The 20,616-nt window shown below is 40.0% G+C and overlaps 1 protein-coding gene and 1 long non-coding RNA gene across 6 annotated transcripts in view; one reads left to right on the plus strand and one right to left on the minus strand.

The window, feature by feature from the left end:
• The window catches only part of NELL1 (neural EGFL like 1), a 376,161-nt gene that overhangs the window by 158,406 nt on the left and 197,139 nt on the right, over positions 1-20,616 (plus strand). The gene's annotated exons all lie outside the window — the stretch shown is intronic.
• On the minus strand, positions 3,182-20,549 carry LOC310851204. 2 transcript variants are annotated; one of them, XR_014567618.1, is made up of 4 exons: positions 20,469-20,539; positions 7,374-7,424; positions 6,148-6,442; positions 3,182-3,541 (listed from the first exon to the last, which is right to left on the minus strand). It is a non-coding gene; the product is annotated as an uncharacterized lncRNA (long non-coding RNA). The 2 variants fall into 2 exon arrangements; XR_014567617.1 differs by lacking the exon at positions 7,374-7,424 and having other exon boundaries at positions 20,469-20,549.

The raw sequence follows: 20,616 nt of genomic DNA on the forward strand, positions 1-20,616 counted from the left end.
ACACATCTGGAAGTGGAGGAACTATGTTAGCTATAAGGCCAAAAAGGAAAAAAGCACCTTTTTTTTAAAGCAGCAAATGTCAAACAAATTAATGGTACTTTGTGTCAAAGAAATAAATTATGCAGTCTCCAAAGCTGGTAGGAAAATAATAACATTTATGCCTGTACTTGCCTGTGGATGGATTTGTGTTATCAAAACCTGCCTATGTATTTACAAGAGAATTAGATGAAATTGCATATTGCAACTGTCAAGCCCTGGAACAGTTGAACTGGAATTATTTGTTGTCCCCTGGAGTTGCTTCAGTTATGCTGGTGTAATATCATGCTGAGAGTTATATGAAAATGAATTTTAATTTCTAATAAGGTAACCATATGTTTATGAGTTATGCTGTAATAAAGTGTCATAAATAATTATTGTTCCAAGCAAATTCAACCTTGCAGTCATCAGTTCTTATGTTTAACAGCTCACTTGTGAAACAGATTGCAACCATCATGGTATGATTTATCTTCTGAAAATACTCAGATTTGCAATAAAAATACACTTGAGCTATGCAGTCTTTCCCCTCTCATTCAGTAAATGTACCTGAGCTTTATAATTTATGTGCTGCCATGGGTAGTTGGATGTCCTGAAGATCTACCATTACTTTGCATGTGTTAATAATTAGCATGTAGAAATTTATCTCTTGTTTGGTGCTAGGTGAATGAATATATTAATCTAGTCCCCATTAAAGTCAAGTGAAGCCTTGGCATTGACTTTCGTATTTTATGACCTAATTCTAACGCTATCTGTAGTAGGAAATAAATGTTGAGGATAGGTTATAACTGTGGTGCCAGTGCATCAGAATTTATGGTAATTGTGAGCATTGTGGACTATGGACAGAAACACTAGTATGGCGTCTAGAAGAGTATCTAGATTTGTTTGATTAACAAATCAGTTATCTCCCCATCTATTCCACAGAATAAGCTGCTTTTTTAAAAACAGTTTCACTTTGTTTGTATTTAAAATAAATATAGGAGAAATTGTTCATTTTGCAGCTAGACAGCTAAGAATCCTGTAGCAATTTAAAGAGCAGCAAATTTACTGTGGCACAAGCTTTCATTAGGTGGATGCTTCAGGAATTCAGGGGGTCCACATTCCAGAGAAAACTCATCTGACCAGCTCTCGAATCAAGTTGCAGATTGGAACAGGGTCATGCTCTGGAATCTGCAGACCTCTGAATTCTAAGATGTGTCCTGAGGACTGTCTTTAAAAAAGTGAAAAAAACAGTAGGCATGTTGTTTGATCTAAGGGACCCATGAACACACCTCTGTGGATTTTTTTAAAAAAAAGTTAGGATGGATTCTCCCACCTTTATGTAACCTTCATTTGCTTACAACCACATGAACCATCTCCAGCACCAAGGCTTCATGGTCAGATAAAGCCTTGCCTTTTCAGACCCACAGAATACTAGCTTTGGTGTCCAGGCTTGTGTCCAAGCCTCTTGAGCCTCAGTGAGGGTTAATCTGCTGGGAAGTAGCATAGAATCAGTTGTTGATTCTACTTTGAATTAACTTAAACGGAATGCTTATTTTGATATTTTATTATATTAAGTGGGAAAACAAATAGTTATCCAAAGTGCTATGTCAGACATAATGATGATTGTTATGATCCACTGTTTTACTGGTTCTTGAGATTGTGAATAATACAGTTTTGTATGGGGAGGGGTAGGTGTTCTGTTTACATTGTTGCTGTTGTTGTTGTTGTTGTTGTGTACTCTGCAAAAGTATGTAACAATGAAGAACAGGTAAGAAATATGTTAAATAAGTTTACACACATAGCAGAATAAAAGCAACGGTAGAAGACTAAACAAAAAGTGAGAAGGTGTAAGGTGGATAAAGAGTAATGTTTGTAATGGTGAAAAGTTAAAGCTGCGGGCCTGAATAGAATCGCTGAGAGAAAGTGTATAGAGTGAAAGAGAATAATGATGTTTTCACACACAAAGCTCAAAGCACTTTTTGCTTCAATGGGTTTATAACACCAATGTAAAATCAATACTAGCCAGAATGCTCATTTCCATTACAAATACCTGTTCTGCATTAACCATGATTAGACATTCACATAAATAAGGGAAGGAAGATTAAAAGGCAATTTAAACTCCATGTGTGAAAGTGCCCTAAGAGGAAGTCACAAAGGGACAATGTTATTGGAATAATATTCCTATTGGAATAATAGGACATGAACTAGGGAGTGACTCTTTTATTGGGACTGATATATTCAAATTTAGGACAGGAGGGTGTTAATAGTAGGGTGCGTGGGTGTATGGTGTGTGTGTGTATTTGTTTGTATGACTAGAACCAAACTTGCTTAGCTTCAGACTTTGTGTGGCTTCATGTTTACCTTGGCTGAACAAAATGTTATAGGCCACACATGAAAGAGATTGGAGAAAAAGTGACAAAGGGCTTGTCCACACCAGAGTAAAGTAGACCCCATCCCAGAATTGTCACAGACCTTTTCCCCTTTAAATGTTTTTATTTATATATTCTGCCCACTTCAGACTTTCCAATGATTTAAAACTCCACATTTAAAGGAGGAAAGGTCAAGGACAATACAGTGGTACCTCGGGTTAAGTACTTAATTCATTCTGGAGGTCTGTACTTAACCTGGAACTGTTCTTAACCTGAAGCACCACTTTAGCTAATGGGGCCTCCTGCTGCTGCCGTGCCGCCAGAGCCCAATTTCTGTTCTTATCCTGAAGCAAAGTTCTTAATCTGAAGCACTATTTCTGGGTTAGTGGAGTCTGTAACCTGAAGCGTATGTAACCTGAAGCGTATGTAACCCGAGGTACCACTGTACTGGGATAGGGAGGACATCATGCATATGTCCCTACATTAATGGGGAAATAGGCTGGTGAGAATTCACATTTTGCTTTGTTGTGAACAAGCCGAGAGAGAGAGAGAGAGAGAGAGAGAGGGGGGGGGGGAGGGAGAGAGAATCACTTTTGTCAGGGACTTAATTTCTTTATGCTCCTATGTTTTCCTAACTGTACAACGTGATAAAGTCTTTGGCATAATCACTCTTCCACTTCCTGTATAAACTTAATTGAAATAATAATTTTGCAGGAATACATCCTTGATAGGTGATAGCTTATAAGTGTGAACAGTAGGTTAGGTCCTGTAGTACAGCAAAATCCATACAGTATTAATTGGTTCTGAGCACAACAAATATATATTTTCAAATTTCTTTTAAAATCTTGAGAATGGAAATGTCAACACAATGCAGCATTGCTTCAAGTTGTCCTTCTCTTTCATTATAGTATCAAAGTTGCAGCTGCTAGTTCACCACCTGTTTGCAGAGGACATTGTTACCCCAGAGTGCATTGCTAATTGCATTTCACAGCATGAAAGGTCATTCCTTATAAAATGCTAACGTTTTGTGGCTGTTTAAATTGACAAGGTAATATACAGCATAAGGTAACACTGTAAAGCAATCACAAACTGTGAGCTAGTGTGCATTCTTCCCTTCCTGAAAGCTCGGGGTTTGCGAAGGTTACCTTTGGCAAGATCTGAAAAGAAGAAAGGTCTGATAAGTGAGGGAAAAAATGGAATTGTAGGATACAGTTTAGTAAATGCAAATATAGAGAACAAAAATATAGGCCTAGTAGAAGATAAACAGAATTTTTTACCTCACAGTTATATTTTTCTAGTTTGAACTTAAGAAAACATTAAGGCAGAATTTTTTACCTCACAGTTATATTTTTCTAGTTTGAACTTAAGAAAACATTAAGCTAAACACATGATTATGGTGATGAATTTAGATATTAATACGCTTTAACTGCTGTTGCTGCAGTCCTGTGCACAATTAGCCACATATTCGTCCCACTAACTTAAGTAGGATTTATATACTGCTGTATTGGTGATGGCAAAAAATATGTTGATGGCAGCATCCCCCACACTCTCAACCACCCCTGAACTGTGAACTCTTCAGTTAATGACCACCTTTGAAACAAATGTTGGTTGTTGTTTTCAGATTGGGGAAAGGTGCCAGTGTAGCAACCTCCATAGTCTGCAGCCCTTGATGCACTTTCTTGGAAATAAGCCCGCTGCTGAAGTGTGGAATTGGTGTGCTGGACTGTAAAGAAGAATAGAGTCCAACCAGTTACATGCATCCAACTTGAAAATGAGAGATGTGTTGTAAAGAGGAAAACCTGGAGGGCTTTGTGATATGGTTGGATGTGGTAGAAGATGCCTTGTTGATTGCAAAGAATGATTTGCATAGATTGCCATCAGTTTCCCCTTCTAAATGAAACTGCTGAATCTGGGCATGGCTAAAGCTTCACATTGAGCAGTGCTGCAACTGTAATCAGCAATAAAGTGCTAGCTACACACAGAGTAACGACAGACATCATTTTATGCTCCTTTTTGAATTATTACTATTACTATTTTTATTATTCAATTTATACCCTGCCCTTCCTCTGGAAGGAACTGAGGGCAGCATGACTTTAAGATAATCACAACATTCAGAAATTAAGATGTTCACAATATTCATAAATATGTCATATTTATATTTGTTGACTGATAGGCATGATTAGCTGCATGCCCAGGTGCTGTGACCTGCCATCCCATACCATGTATGGAAATGAATGGCCACTTGTGACAGCATACTTTTTAGTGGCTCAAATTAGGCATCAACTTTATTGATTACAAATGTGTTTTTTGGATTAGGCATCAACTGGGTTGAACCAGTGGTGAGGGAATTTTATGACATATATCAAATATATTTGTCTGAGTGCCCCCGTCTGGGGGCAGAAGACCTCCTCCAGGATCCCTTTAATGGGATACCCCATTCCCTTGGAAGGGCAGACAAAGGCTTATAACCTCCCATCCAACCCTAACTAAAGGTTTTACCCAATGCCTTATCCGCTATCCAAGCCAACCCAAATACCTGCTCGCTGCCAAATCACTCACATCTGCAGCCAACACTTTAGCCCAACCACAATATCTTTCAATCAGACATCATTCCCTGATGCTGAGAACTGGATGTCACCCAGAGGGTCTCTTTATCAAACATGATTTCAGGGTGCTGAATCTCTCAGCCACCTTACTGCTCCACCCTCTCCCTCATAGTCTGATTCACTTTCTTTCTTGCCCAGTTGATATGAGCTGGGTCAAGGATGTCATGCCACTGCCTTGGTAGCAGAGGATTGTTCCAATCAATCAACCTCTGAGTTATGGGCCCAGTGCACACCCCAATTGTGCTTGCCCCTTGGTCCAGCTGCTATTGGCCAATCTGCAGTGGACCAAATTCAAAAGTTCCCAAGCTGGTGGGACAGGTTGTTAGTAGCTCCCATCATCTAGGGAATCCGACTGGAGGGATCTCACCATGCCACAAAACCACATAACCACTGAAGGTAAGTGGAATTACTACCTTTGTTCCTGCTCATGTACTGCTTTCATATCTTACAGCTACTGTTCATTGCTTTTGGTGATTTATTCATAGGATCATAGGAAGCTGCTGTATACTGAGTCAAACATTGGACCATTATTTATTTATTTGCTTTGTGACATCTTTTTGTTGTACACTGCCTTGAAGACCCCCTGTTTTGGTGGGTAGAAGGCAGCCTGTAAAATTTTGATAAAAAGAATGTTTGGCTTATGTTCTTCCCTTTTACAAGTGTCTAATTTTCACTTCATTTCCTACTCTGCATAGATAGTTTTTATCTGCTCCTGTAGTGCCCCCACACTTTTGCAACCCTGAGGTTAAAAGCTTTCTTATGTCTCATTAATTTGCAATGATGTTTCAATTTTTAACACTAACTGTGCTCCTCTGATTAAATCATCACATTTCCACTGTATTTTCATAACAAGAACATAATTTAATTAATAGTAATAGATGCTTCCTGTGATAGGTGTTCTGAAACTACCGAAAATGGAATTTACATGCTTTGAATTGCATGCAGCATTCATTCCTGAACATACCCTCTAGATAATTAAAAATAAATTCAGGTTTGTCAGGATTTTTAAGATCACTGTTTTGGATATTCTGGCATAAGTTTTCAACTGATGTATAACCTCAAAGTGAACTGAAGTGGGTGAAATACAACCATCAGCTATGTATGAGTAGATCTGATTGTAATTTACAACTAAGCTATGTGATCAACTTGTTGCTCACCTCTGTAGTAGTCTTGATGCCATATCCACATTCATGGATTCACTTGTGGGAGGGAGTAGTCCCAGCTATCTTGAAAGAGGCAGTGATACAAACACTCCTAGAAATATACATCTCAGGCTCATTAGCTTATGATAGCTACCAACTGCCTGGACTTGGTGGTGGACTGGATGAAGGCCAAGGAACTGACTTTGAATCCTGGTAAGGTGGAGATGATGGTGATATCAACAACAACAGCGACTATCATTGTTATTGTACCCTGCCCATCTGACTGGGTTGCCTCAGATGCTTTGGGTGGCTTCCAACAGAATAAACAAAAACAAAGCAGAACGTCACACATTAAAAGCTTTCCAATACTGGGCTGCCTTCAGATGTCTACAGAAGATCATATAATTATTTACTTCTTTGACATCTGATGGGATGGCATTCCACAGCACAGGCATCACTACTGAGAAGGCCTGTCATCTGGTTCCCTGTAACTTCTCACAATGAAGGAACCACTAGAAGGCCCTTGGAGCTGGACTTCAGTGTCTGGGCTGAACGATAGGGGCTGAAACACTCCTTCAGGTATACAGGGTCAAAGCCATTAAGGACATTGTGCTCAGAAACATTGTGGGTGGGTGGTTCCTAAGCCTGTATAATTGGTCAGTTGCCTGTTTAGGATGGGATCATGCTCCCTTAGTCTGGAGATGTTCTTGGATCTATCTGTGACACTAGAAGCCCTGGTGACCTCAGTGACCAGGAGTGTGTTTTATCACCATTTAGCTGCTTGACTCAGTTCAAGGTGCTGGGTTTGGACCAGGATACCTGAGATATTTTCTCATCCGTTATATATCCAACAAATCACTGCACTCTGCAAGTGAGGGCCTTCTGCAGATGCCATCTTACCAGCAGGTCCATTCTTTATTGGACCTTTAGTTTTGTGTGCCAACCCTTTGGAATCCCCTCCCCTGAATGCACTCTCTGTTGCCTTGTCAGCATCTGCTGAAAATCTTTTTCCAACAAGTCATTTAGCAAGAGATCTTTCCCAGTCTGCATCTGTATCCAAATTGTTTTTAAGATTACTTTTTTGTTTTTTTGCTTTATTTCCTGTTGTTTAATACCCTAGGGTTAATTGGAAGGAAGAATGGGGTATAATTTTAATAAATAATAAACAATTGTGTGATCTGCTTCTATTGATGTTCACTCTTATAACATTTTAGTTACTGTGGATGAAAAACTACATATACCGTGTACATTTCAGGTTGAATTGTATAATTTCAACAAAAACATTTGCATGTCTGTAAGAATAAGAACAAAGACTCTATTATTCTACCTGTATTAATATTTTCTAGCTGTTGAGGTTATGTTCGCATGGGTATCTTTTATCAAACACTTAATATGCCAAGGGAGAGAGATTTCTTTTATTTATGCAATTCATAAACAAAAAAATCAATTTGAGAATGCAACAACTTGTAAAGCTATGACGTGCCAGTTCTAGTGACACATTCTCTCACAAAGCTAAATAACATGTGACAAATTTATAGTGTTCTGAGAGTAACAGATGTATCAGATTGCAAAATCAGTTGGAATAAAAGTTATTGCCAGCCCTAGGCTTTAGGGATTTTAAAATGGAGACATCTTATTCCCTGTCCTGTGCATCTCCTTGGAATTTGGCGCAACAAAACTGAGCAGAGTTTTGTACTAACTGTATAGAGGAGTAGCATCAGATATAAGATTCTGGTGCTTTTCATTACTACATGTGATAGTATTATTCTGATGGATGTCTGAAGCCAAAGGAGAGGCACAATCAATTTTTATAAAACAGAATAAAGTGTCTGCTTTCCATTATGTTCTGTTTTGTAACATTTTAGATAGTGTGGCAGAAATTTTACCTGCTTTGGTTCTCCTTCAATCTGAATTTTTTAGCTTAAGGAGAATTCCCAGTATGTTTGTTAGTACAGAAATGAATGACTTCTCCCCTGAATTATTTGTTCTTAATTTTATCAAACTCTTAACATATCCATTTTTCTGTTAATCCAAATAGATTAGATAGATAGATAGAGGTATAGATATATAATTTTAATTCTAGCAATGATTAATGAACCTGGGCCATGTTTTTAGCTGTTGTTATTTTTATCTGTAAGCTGCCTTGAGTCCATTTCTGGAAACTGGCAGAGGCAGGGAATAATAATATTAATATTAATATTAATAATAATAATGCCTTTTTCAAGTGGGCACCTGTGTGTTTTAAATCTCTGAAAAATAATGTTATCTTTCTGATCAGTGGTTTGATTAGGACACATGGGAATAATTTAAAGCAAGCAACTTCCATCCAAAAATACAAATCCTGTTAGAGGACCATGCCACAGCAAGTCAGTGCCTGCACATACCACTAAACCAACATTTCCAGGTTTAATAAAGCAAGATACGTGCGAGTTGTACACAATTGCAGCCAGCCCCATCCTTGCCATTTTGCTCCTCCCTACATGTAAGCAGCAAAATAAACCAGAATCCAGCACTTAGTTTCATATTATCGTTGAAACTATTGTTAAGGACTTCACAATAAGGCGGGGTTATAAAACAATTGCTTAAAGGTTGAAAGAGTTTGACATACTTATCTTGATAAAAGAATGGAAATATGTTGATAATTTTCACGATTTGAAAAGTGGAACTGTGGTTCAACTCTTTTCACAGAGGTTAGGACAAAGTAGCAGAGGAGTTAAAGCACAAAAGGAAATTTATATGTTTAAAAGTTCATCACAGGGGCAGACTGCCCAGCAACTGCCTTTCAGTGTAGTGGATGAACCTTTCTTGGGGTCTAAAACTGGGTAAACATAAACATTTTAGTTACAGGTCACTTCTATCCAAAACCAGAATAATGGAAGAAATGGCTCAACATTCTTATTTTGTAACTCTGGAGACCACACAGAGGGATTTTGTGCATTTATAAATGTTTTTATTGTACCAGCACATTTGTACAAACATTAAGAAAGAGATATGGGTCTACCCAGTGCTTTTTGTGATTGTACCCACTGGTACAGAGTACCATCACTTCTGTTTTTGCTACACAAGACAGCCGTTTTGTGCTGGCCTTTCATACTTTTATCAAGATATGACTACCAGCACCTCTTTTTAAAACAAACAAACAAAAAAGCACTGAGCCTACCCAACTATCACTATCACATTTAAATTTCCAATTTCCCCATTTATACTTTGATTTGTAATTTTTATTAATGTTCTTTAAGCTATTGATATTTTAAAAAGAACTCTTTTGTACTAAGTTATTTTGGGCTTATTTTCTACTTTGGCCTCCTTATACTTGTTTCAGGCCTTCCTTTTCTTTCTTTCTTTTTTTTTTTTTTTGCACAACAGCATTTTGTTCCTATTTAAAGAATCTGATAAACAAATGTGATGGCATTAATCTTCAATGTTTAGACATATCCAGAGGTGTAGAATTACATCTTGTCAGACTGAAAGGTTAGCTGGCAGGAATGCCATCTTCCTTTTCTGACCTAATAATTCTTGCAATTTTGTTGTGGGTGTTACCCAGTTCCTATAATGCACTTTCAAGGTCATTCCGCTTCAGTGGTGGTAAGAAAATGTGATTTTCTAGAGAGCTTTACAATTGTCTTCAATTAAAATGCTTCATAAATAGCAGCTGCATATGTTCTCAAACCTTGATATAATGCTTTGAGATACAAATATGAGCTTTTCTTTCTTTCTTTCTTTCTTTCTTTCTTTCTTTCTTTCTTTCTTTCTCACAATCACAGTCTCTCTATGCAAAACATTTGCCAATTTCCCTTCATATCTTCATTTTGATTACTGTGTCTGTCTCATTCATCTTTGTCATTTTTGCCCCCCAGGCTTTAACAGAGAGATTGCAATTGGGTGCCTTCATTGTATTTATTGCTGAAACAGGGGTATAAGGCATGAATATGCAACTGCATCTGCAAATGTAAGGACAACCTGAACATTTGTAAATGTAGTCTCTTAATTCACATATTGAGAAATCACACAGTTTTACAACCCAGTTCTAATGATATGGATGGCAACAGTGCACAGAGTGTCTTAAACTACAGGCATATCCTATCTGCACAATGCAGAGCAAGTTGGCTAGTTGCAATTCCCTTATCAGCAATGGTGTGGATGGTGTTCTTAGTGGTGTGGTGAGTAAAACATGACTTTAACATAGCATGTTATATTCAGTATGTCCATTCCACATCTACAGCTCTTTCTGTTCAGTGTAACAACTTTGAATGATTTGACTATGCTGTATCCAGCAGTAGTGCAATAAGCCATTCAGTTGTGAAGGCAGCCCTGTTTAGGGAAGTTTTTTGATATTTAATGCTGTATTGTTTTTAACACTTGATTGGAAGCCGCCCAGAGTGGCTGGGGAAACTCAGCCAGATGGGCGGGGTATAAATAAATTATTATTATTATTATTATTATTATTATTATTATTATTATTATTATTATTATTTGTGACCAGAACTCTCTTACACTAAAGTGATGACCAGGCGAATATTCAGTCATGCTGCAGTGTAGAAATTTTTGAAGTTGTGCTGTCACTGAGCAGTAGAAACAATTTCTAAAACTTAGCCAAATGCCTAATCTGTGGTTGTGCTTAGATTAAATATGAGTAATAGTCATTTTTCCTCTTATGTTACCAATGAAACAATATAAAGCATTGGTGAACGTGGGAGGGGGCATTCAAAATGAATTATTTCTGTTTAAATTAAAATTTAGAAAAATTGGTCATGGGATGCAACTTTATGGGTGAAATGGTCAAGGAGAATGAGTCTGATGCGGTATCTGAGGATGCTAAAGAATGTGTGGAAATAGAAGAAGTTTTCAAACTTGTTTTTGTCTTTCACAGATGTTTTAAGCAGATTTGGAACTGTGTAGAAAGCAAGGGGACGCAGGTGGCGCTGTGGGTTAAAGCCTCAGCACCTAGGACTTGCCGATCGAAAGGTCGGCGGTTCGAATCCCTGCGGCGGGGTGTGCTCCCGCTGCTCGGTCCCAGCGCCTGCCAACCTAGCAGTTCGAAAGCACCTCCGGGTGCAAGTAGATAAATAGGGACCGCTTACCAGCGGGAAGGTAAACGGCGTTTCCGTGTGCAGCTCTGGCTCGCCAGAGCAGCGATGTCACGCTGGCCACGTGACCCGGAAGTGTCTCCGGACAGCGCTGGCCCCTGGCCTCTTGAGTGAGATGGGCGCACAACCCCAGAGTCTGTCAAGACTGGCCCGTACGGGCAGGGGTACCTTTACCTTTACCTAGAAAGCAAGTTCTCCTCCCCCCCATATCTTAAACCAAGAGGAAAAATGTATTACAGCTTTTTCAGAAATTGTTGTTAACTTTCACCTTGTCTGCAGTTGCACAGACCCAAAGAATCCCTTAAGGCCCTTGAACTATGCACTCAAGGAAGTAAAAACATCAGTGAAAAATGTGGAGTTACCTTATGCATTCCTAACACCATCTGCCAACAAGACAAATGAAGAAAAGCACACAGTGCTCCTTCAGGCCTTGTTACTTTGGTGATTTTAAAAGTGAGCTTAAGGGAGATGTTAAAGATTGCACCTTTTCTGACTATCCTTCTTTAGATAACCTTTGAAAACCATTGGAATCTGTCTACAGTCATTTGGAGTAAGACTACTTGTTACTGTGGCAATGCATTCTCCCCTCCATTTGGTTTGGGGGCAATGATGATACCTCAGATTCTGAAGGTCAGGCTCGCCACAATGTTATGCAGCTTACGTTAACCTGTTACCCTTTAGGTAACTTTATTTGCTTCTTGGTTTTGCAGCCTCTCCAGCTGAATCAATGCTATTGTGAAAAGGTCAGCCACATTTTGAAGAGCCTTCACTTTGTAATGGAATGCAATGCAGAGTTTGCAAGCTTTATTTCACACAAGAATCAATTTGAAGCCCCTTACTGACGTGGATGTGTGGTTTTCCTCTAATGATTTTTCTGTTAATATCAAATTTGTGTGAACCACAGCACATCTTTTTTTTCTGATAAGGAACTCATTGCTTGACAACAGTATCCAAATTTACCCTTCAAAGTAATCAGCATGCTGTTTCATTTTGGTTTTGTTGTTGAGGTTATTCTGCATAAAAGGCCCATGCAGGAAGAAATGAATGAAAAGGGCCTGTGTGAAGTTTTAGTGATTACAGACCTAAATATTTTCCTTGGGGGAAGGGGAAGTTGATTGGAGAGTATTTTTCTGTGCTCTGCTGCATCTAGGCTAACATACTAGGTATTCATTAATTATCATGGGATAATTCCTGAGGAGGAATCACCCTCTTACAGTAAGTTTTCAAGTACACAGGAATTTGTGTGAAGGCAAACGGAATGGCTCTTCCATATTTTTTAAACAAAATTGATATGCAGGGTAAATTGTGCGTGCTCATCATTTTATATGTGTTAAGGATAAATTTGATGGTGTCACCCTCTGATGCTTCTCTTTATTAGCCATAATGTTCTTTTCATATTCAGTTTAAAATTTTATTAACTTTTTTTTTGTAAAACATTTTATTCAATTTCCCATTATAATAGATGTCATGAACCTGGGGGTCCCTAAGCTCTCTTTCATTTTGCAGTGTCAGAAATAGGCCCCTGCAGGGGGAGAAGTGCAGAACCAGGGGTAGTTAATCCAGGACACGTGGGAAAGTGAGCTATATTCAAGCTGTGGGCCATATTTTTAAGTGAATGTGTTTTGGAATGGGTTATGGGAATTTCACATAGCTTGCGAGGTATTTGGCTATTGTTTTTGTGAAGTTCTGTACCTCAGTCCTTCTTTCATTCATGCACTGTATGGATCCATGCATCCATGTTTTGTATTGAGTGTTTTTATCTGATTTTGGTATCAAAAGTGCTTTTGATTATTTTGAGCTTTAAAGCGCTTAACATTGACTGAACAGTATCGTGTTGTTGTGCTTAGTGATAAATAAATGAAATTGCTTTTTTTTTTTGAAATTTCAAAGATCTAGCTGTGTAATTTGGAAATGTCACAGCATTCTCTCAGCTTTCATATTTGCACAGGCTCTCCAGGCTTTCTGAGACTCAAAAAATGGTTGTCTGGCTTTTGTTTTTACTTGTGAGGTATTATTGCATTGTTTAATTTCTGACCGTTTATGTACTGAATCAAACTTACAGATATATGTATGTTCATCTACTAACTAGTCTGAGAGTTAGTGCTATCTTTGCCAGAAATACTTACATAGCTGTGTGAAATGCTTTGGCCAGAAGGCAAGCGAGTTATCATCTGTTAAGCCATTTGGTGCTTCAGGGGACAAACTGTGCTAATGCTGTTAGAACCACACTGAAGTCAGATGCTTGTATTTGATATTTTTGTTTAATGCTACACTTTTTAAACCTTGGGGGGTGTTTTGTTTTGCTGTGTGCCAGTTATGTATCTCAGGCTGTTTTTATGGCTTCTTTCCAATATGATCTTAATGAATATAAGAAGATATGGAACCACTTTTCTGTATAAGTAAATGTGCTGATTAACTGTGGAGGTATTTCTGTTTATCAGCCGTGTGTGTGTGTGTGTGTGTGTATCCCTCAACAGACAAGATATACAACCTCCCAAGCAACATACATTAGAATCCCCATTTTCTAAACCATAGCTGTGTAAAGTTCTATTTCTTATTAATTCACAGCTTATTCTGCTATGGTATAGCATATTCTTTTTTATTATTATTAATTTGCAGACTATTCCATTATTGTAACTGCAAGAAAATAGCACTTCCTTTTAGTGAATCTCTGATCTGATTGTTTTGCGTGTGTTACACTGCACTATTTGTATAAATAAATTTGTACTTGCACAAAGTACACACAATGTACTATTTGTATTTATATCAGTATGAGTGCTCATAAAACTGGAGTTAATTTTAGCCTTGTTATTTGCATCAGCTGTATCCTTCATATATTTTATTTTGGAAGCACTGCACACTGAAAAACATTCTACTTAATTTAATGATCTAACTTAAGTCTCGGTTATTTTGTTCATACTCTAGAAAATGAATTTAAATAGGTAAATGTGTGAGATGCACTAAAAACAGGAGCTGAAACTGGAAGATATTTATGAATAGTACTCATGATGGCTTTTAAGATGTCATTGCTAATAGTGAGATGTTAAGGTACCACTACACTGGCAAGTGGAAGCAGCATGTAATAGGCAAAGGTGTAGCATGCTCTGTTAAGTTAGGTAAACCATCAACTTGCCCAGAGGTAAATCATACATGGTTCTGTTTTCTTCTCACTGTGGCAGAATGTGTTTTGCAGGCAGCTGTCACCTCGGTAGAGTCCTGGACAGACTTCCATAATTTGACCCCATTAGTCAAAACAAAAAAATTCCTTCCAGTAGCACCTTAAAGACCAACTAAGTTAGTTCTTGGTATGAGCTTTCGTGTGCATGCACACTTCTTCAAGTTTTATATGGCAGCCCGCCAGGAGCTTGGTTAATCTTCTGTTTCTGCTTTCTGCTTGGCCTTGCAAATACAGCACGATTGTTAAAACTGAAACATTATCAACAACAATCCCAGTGGGCTGCTGTTTATTTAGTATCTCACAAATGGTGCAGACCAGGTTTTAGGCTTTTTTCTCTTCTTCCCATTTTTGGTTGCTCCATTATGAATGTTAATTGTTGGGACTTACGCTGTGGCATCCTGGATCAGTGCAGCAGCAGGCTGCATTTATTTAAAAGGACATAATCATCATTATTTTTTGGGGTCAGGATCTACCTCTCTTAACTGCCACAACATATTGGCTACACATAACAATGAACCAGCCTTTCTGATGTGGTTTGTCAGGAATAAACAATGTGCTAGTGCATACTGCCGAATTGCTCCTGCTTCACTCTTCCCCTGGTATGAGTGGAATAAACAAACCAGGAAAGCTGGTTACATCCAAACCAAGGATTATGGTTTCTTCTCCCTACCAAACTATGATCACTAGCTAACTTTAACCAATGGTTTGTTGTTGGCTTAATTATTGCACCTTGTTGGGCAGCAAACACAACAACCCCAACTCTGATTGGATGTAATGGGAAGCCAAGGGTCCCTAGTTTGTTTATCCTGCTTGTACCAAGGGAGAGACAAAGAGTAATTGGTCAGTGTACACTAGCATGCTGCTAATTCCTGATAAACTACCACAAGCTGTCATGGTGTGGCAGAAAAGTAGAACTTTTTTCATTCCCCCTTATTCCGCTTTATTCCTTTCCATGCATAGGCGCCGACTCCATGGGGCCTGAGGGGGCCCGAGCCCCCTCAAAAATTCGTTTGGGGGGGCTCTGCCCCCCCAATAATTTAAGAAAATTATTACCGTAAATTTCGCTCTATAACACACAGGCAAAAATAAGATCGGGCGGGCGGGCGGAGGGAAGGCAGAAGCTGCTGCTTTCCTGCATTCTGCCTCAGGGTCTTACTGCCCACCCGCTTCTGTTGCTGCGTTTGCTCAAACTCAACAAAGAGCAGGGAATCCCCTGCCCTCCTGGCAAGCAGAGGGTTAAGGAAAGGATTGAGTCCTTCCTTCTAATTCTTTCCTAGTCACACTGCGTGCAGGCTCCAGCCCACCACCTCCTCCTCTCCGTGCTCTAGGGATGCAGGTGGGAGAGAGAGAGAGAGGGCTGGCTTGGGGGGGGGACTTTTGCCTTCCTTTCCTCCCCCCACCCCGTTAAACTCCTCCCCTGCATTCTTAGCCAGCTGCTTCTCCGCACACCCCTCTTGTGCTTCTTGTCCCTTCTGTGTTTTTCCTTCCCTCCCCATTTAAAACGTGGTGACAAAGCATGGATCCACATGGATCCTCAGGATTTTTGCATTGGGTCACCCCAAATTCACCATCAGATCACATAGCATGTCCATGGCTACATCTTGCACCAAAAAAATCACGCACCCACTGTTGCCTAGGGTTAGTAAAAGGTAAAGGTAAAGGTACCCCTGCCCGTGCGGGCCAGTCTTGACAGACTCTGGGGTTGGTGCGCCCATCTCACTCAAGAGGCCGGGGGCCAGCGCTGTCCGGAGACACTTCCAGGTCACGTGGCCAGTGTGACGAAGCTGCATCTGGGAAGCCAGCGCAGCACACGGAAACGCCATTTACCTTCCCGCTGGTAAGCGGTCCCTATTTATCTACTTGCACCCAGGGGTACTTTTGAACTGCTAGGTTGGCAGGCGCTGGGACCGAGCAGCGGGAACGCACCCCGTTGCGGGGATTCGAACTGCCGACCTTACAGTGGTGCAAAAACGTGGTTACAAAGCACGGATCCACATGGATCCTCAGGATTTTTGCATTGGGTCACCCCAAATTCACCATCAGATCACATAGCATGTCCATGGCTACATCTTGCACCAAAAAAATCACGCACCCACTGTTGCCTAGGGTCACAGTGGTGCAAAAACGTGGTTACAAAGCATGGATCCACATGGATCCTCAGGATTTTTGCATTGGGCTACTCCAAACTCACTGTCAGATATTAAAAATCTTTATAAAATAGAGAATTAAATACATACAGAATGTTAAATTTTCAGTTTTGAAATATTAGTACTAGTTTAGTACTGTATTTCTATATTACTATAGTACTGTATTAGTTATTTTCAAATACTTAAATATTTTTAGGGTGTAAGACCCAATTAAAGCCCGTTATTTACATACAGTATAACAGTATTTACATACAGTATTAGGCATACTGTATTAACTTTATTAACTGTATTAATGCATTAACTTTAAGATATTATATTTATTTAATGAACCCTCAGCCTTATTCAAAGTAAGCTTAAATTAGCTATTTCACTTATTAATCAAAGTGCTATTACTGTGCGACAGCAATATTTTGTTTTATTCTTTTAATGATAGTTTAGGATTTATTTAAATATCATTTCAGTCTTTTCAGAGCTATATATTCACTGCTCTGTAATAGTCTATAAGCATAATTGTTACTGTAAATTAAATTAGCTTTTTACGAAAATACCGTGCGTGTTTTTGTTTTGTTTCTTTTTTCAAAGCCAAAAAGTGTTTCAGGCTTGTCGAGTTTCCCGGAGTGTGGAGTTATAAAGAGTCGAGTTTTCAGGGTTCTAATGTTGATCATATGACTCTAAAATACTTTTAAAAAACTTTAAAACTCACTAATTTTCATCTAAAATTTAGAAAACTTCCCGGGGCAGGACCCCGGTATGGCCCCCCCCCAATATTTTTTATAAGTCGGCGCCCCTGTTTCCATGCCATCTTTAATTATTTACTATAGTCAACCTGAGATCTAAATAGCAAGTGGAATACCATGTCCCCATTTGCTTCTCTAGGCCTTTACCTTTCCACCATTCTTAAAGGTTAGCTGGCACTCCAGAATGGCATGTGATTGTTTGTGTGGATGTACTGTCCACTTAAAGGATGCAGGTGGCGCTGTGGTCTAAACCACAGAGCCTAGGGCTTGCCAATCAGAAGGTTGGCGGTTTGAATCCCTGCGATGGGGTGAGTTCCCGTTGCTCAGTCCCTGCTCCAACCTAGCAGTTCGAAAGCACACCAGTGCAAGTAGATAAATAGGTACCGCTCTGGTGGGAAGGTAAATGGCGTTTCCGTGCGCTGCTCAGGTTTTGCCAGAAGCGGCTTAGTCATGCTGGCCACATGACCCGGAAAAACTGTCTGCGGACAAACATCTGCTCCCTCGGCCAGTAAAACGACATGAGCACTGCAAGCCCAAAGTCGTTCGCGACTGGACTTAACTGTCAGGGATCCTTTACCTTTACCTTTACTGTCCACTTACAGCAGGAATTTCAGCTGGTATTCCTGCATTTGGTTATAATTGTGGCTAATAACAAGCAGAAGAACTGGTTTTGTGGGGTTTTTTGGTTGGTTTTTTCCATTCATTTAAGAAAAAGTAAGGCTTCCCCTTAATTTAAACACTTCAGGTCAGTGGGCAGTATCCAACAAAGTGATTCTGGTAGTGCAACAATTTTTTGCTTGCACTATGGAACGAGAGTCCCATGGACTGCAAGAAGATCAAACCTATCCATTCTTAAGGGAATCAGTCCTGAATGCTCACTGGAAGGACAGATCCTGAAGCTGAGGCTCCAATACTTTGGCCACCTCAGGAGAAGAGAAGACCCCTGGAAAAGTCCCTGATGTTGGGAAAGATTGAGGGCACAAAGAGAAGGGGACGATAGAGGACGAGATGGTTGGACAGTGTTCTCGAAGCTACCAGCATAAGTTTGACTAAACTGCGGGAGGCAGTGGAAGACAGGAGTGCCTGGCATGCTCTGATCCATGGGGTCATGAAGAGACGGACACAACTAAATGACTAAACAACAACAACAGTGGAACAAGACCTCCCTCTCCTCTTGCAGTGCACCCCACGCCTTCCCCAAATCTGCTTCAGAGAGTTGGGGAAAATCCCAGAACAGATTCAGGGACCATGCAGGGAGAAGATAGGGAAGGGAAGTTCCATTGCACAGCTGAAAGTCCTTGCATTAGCAGAGATACAGTACTTGATTGGATACTGCCCATTATGAGTGATCTACCTTACAAAGTTGTTGTAAACTTCATTGGGATTTGTATGGAAGACCATATAAAAATATTTTAAATAAATTAAATGGCAAGATGGGAATTATACTGGCATCTACTAGAGTTGTTCAGTAATGAATTAATATTGCTTAAAGAGTTTAGATTAATTATGGATTAAATGTTCATTCCAATTCCTGTGCGTTCTAGTTTTAGGCCTTTTAATATTTAAATACTGTGGTTGACCTGCATGGCAGTGTGCAAGTTCAAGGAAGTAAGGATGATTTTAATATTAGCCCAAGATATAGCAGGGTTTGGGGGGGCAGGCGGGAGGAGAGATTACATATGCTTGGATAGCAAGAAACCACACTGTTAATGTAAAACCGCAAAGTGTTTGAAAAAGTTTGAATTTGAGAAGTAATAATTGTGAAGCAGAGAATTGCAAGAGAATCATGAGGCAGAATGTAAGCTGATGCCTATGAAGTAGGGGATACACTTGACCTTTCTGAAAATAAGTCTGCGCATCTGCATTTCTGCATATTTGTTACCTTTTAGTATGCCTTTGCCTATTGCTTTCAAACTTTGCTGTATTTTATATCAAAGTGTAGCTTGTAAGCTCTTCATGACGCCTTCTGTGTTGCTTCCTGTACTCTAAAAAGCAAAGTGTGTACCACATACGTATGTGCTGTTCTGGAGGTTCAGCCAATTTCGAGGGCTGGGGGGGGGGGACGACGGAAAGTGTGAGGGAGCTCATTGCACAAGCAGAAGACCTTGCACAGTGCTCTTGCTCACAGGACTGTCAGGTGTGCATGCAGGAGCCCTGTGACCAATAGGACTTTGCAGGTCTGGAGCCTTCCTAAGTTTGTTCTGAAGAGGCAAAGCGCGGCCTCACATGTGAGGCCAATTGGTAACTCACAGCACCTGGTGGCAAGAGCTGGGAAGGGATTTAAGGTCAGCATTTCCCTTCGGCTCTTTGCCACAGCAACACGCTTCCTGCCTTGCTGCGTTTGGCTTCCTGATCCCTGCTTCTTGATCCTCGGACCCTTGACTCCTTGTTTCTTGATCCTCGGACCCCTGACTTCATGACTCCTTTCTTCCTGACCCTCGGACCCTTGGCTTCTTGACTCCCAGCTCTCTGACCCTCAGACTCTTGACTCCTGGCTTCTGGACCCCCTGGCTTCTGGACCCCCGTTCCTGCTCCCACCCCTGACATCCTTCTGGGACTTTGATCGCCCTTGAACCGTATCGTGACAAAGACACATTAGGTTAATACAACATTATGTATTTAGAAGACATCCAAAGCAATTGATGGTTTATGTTTCACATATGGCAGAGGGAAGGGCATTCCACAGTGTCAGGTCAGTGGCAGAAAATGGCTGTTTTGGGGTTACCACTCTGAAATATTTTGTAGGGTGTGAAGCCATGTCTAAAGCTTTGCCTGATCTAAGTCATTGGTCTTCAGCTGGTGAGTCTTATCTGAGATGGGTTTCAGCAGCGGTACTACCACTATGCAATTGTATGATATAAATTAAGAAATGGACTCCCAAATGCATGTTTGAGTTAACAGTGGTTCTCTGGTCTGAAAAAGTTGAAGGCTACTCATCTAAGTGATCTTAAAGATCCAAGTAGGCACAAAGGATCTTTCAGGTAAGCTGGACCCAATTTGTTTATGGCTTTATACAGTACTTTTTTTCTTTTAAAAATATGTTTAAGGGTACTCTCATTTTCCTACTCATATTGAAATACTGCCCCTCAATGAGACCAAACTTAGATTCACAAAATGTTTAGGGGTATGCGTACCCCTGCGTACCCCCCCCAAAGAAAAGCACTGACTTTATATGTTAGCAACAAACCTTGAACATGGCTAGTAGCTGACTGGTAGTCAGTGCAGGTCCTTCAGTGCATGTGCTGTACTCAACAACCTAGCCACAGCTACTGGCTACAGTTTCTGAAGCAGTCTCAAGGATAGTCCCACATAAAGTGCATTACAATAGTCTAATT

This window comes from Podarcis gaigeae (assembly GCF_964106915.1).
Source record: "Podarcis gaigeae genome assembly, chromosome: 1".
In the NCBI taxonomy this organism is placed as follows: Eukaryota; Metazoa; Chordata; class Lepidosauria; order Squamata; family Lacertidae; genus Podarcis; species Podarcis gaigeae.